Here is a 1,080-nt window from a genome sequence, read left to right as displayed (position 1 = left end):
AGGTCCACGTCCATGCTAGATATGTGGCACAGGGTAACTGCAGGGGGGGGTAATGTGGGTCCCCGGGGCCTGCTGGAAGTCAAGGTCCATGCTAGACATGTGGTACAGGGTAACTGCAGGAGGGGGGGGGGGGGTAATGTGGGTTCACGGGGCCTGCTGGAGGTCAAGGTCCATGCTGGATATGCGCTGGAGCATAACTGCAAGAAAGGAAAGCTAGTGGGGGAGTAGAGCAGGGGAGTATGTGGGTCCCCAGGGCCTGCTGGAGGTCCAGGTCCATGCTAGATATGTGGCACAGGGTAACTGCAGGGGGGGGGGGGGGGGGGGTAATGTGGGTCCCCGGGGCCTGCTGGAAGTCAAGGTCCATGCTAGACATGTGGTACAGGGTAACTGCAGGGGGAAGGGGGGGGGGGGTAATGTGGGTCCCCGGGGCCTGCTGGAGGTCAAGGTCCGTGCTAGATATGTGGTACGGGGTAACTGCGGGGGGGGGGGGGGGGGGGGGGGATCTAATGGGGGACTAGATCAGGTGAGGATGTAATGGCCAGTTCGACAGCAGCACATCTTTTTCGACCGTAAGGGAGAGAGGAGGCCGACTCTCTGCCTCGGCCAAATGGAGAGAGATTTTCAGCAGGGCCAGTGCGCCAGGAGCACATCTTTTTCAACCGTGAGGGAGAGAGGAGGCCGACTCACCACCTCGGCCAGGGCCTTTTTTTCTCCCCTCTCCAGTTGAGCAGTCTAAGGGTAATGAGTAGCAAAGGTGCCCTCCGTCATTTATGGGAGACGGGTGTCTGAAGATGCGCAAGTCAGCAGACACCCTCGGCAACGCTCGGACGGCACTGGGACGGCGCGAGAGAGCGAGTTGCTGCCACAGCAGCCTCCTCTTCCGGCCCACCTGCCTGCCAGCCTTCCCTCCCACCCCGATCGACTGGCAAACGTGGCCTGCCATCAGAGGGCTGCCGCCGGGCCCGGCACCTTCGCCGGCGCCTTCGGGCGGTCAGCTCCTCCGGCCCGCAGGCTCGCCTCTAGCGCTGGCCGGGGGTTACAGCGCGAAGGTCGAAGGGGGTGGTGGTTCTCCGACCCCGC

Source organism: Copadichromis virginalis, unplaced genomic scaffold (genome assembly GCF_057382275.1).
Source record: "Copadichromis virginalis isolate Kocher_CV1m ecotype Utaka unplaced genomic scaffold, C_Virginalis_male_GT1.1 unmapped_scaffold_4, whole genome shotgun sequence".
In the NCBI taxonomy this organism is placed as follows: Eukaryota; Metazoa; Chordata; class Actinopteri; order Cichliformes; family Cichlidae; genus Copadichromis; species Copadichromis virginalis.
The sequence above is the reverse complement of the archived record's forward strand: the minus strand, read 5'-3'. Positions refer to the sequence as shown.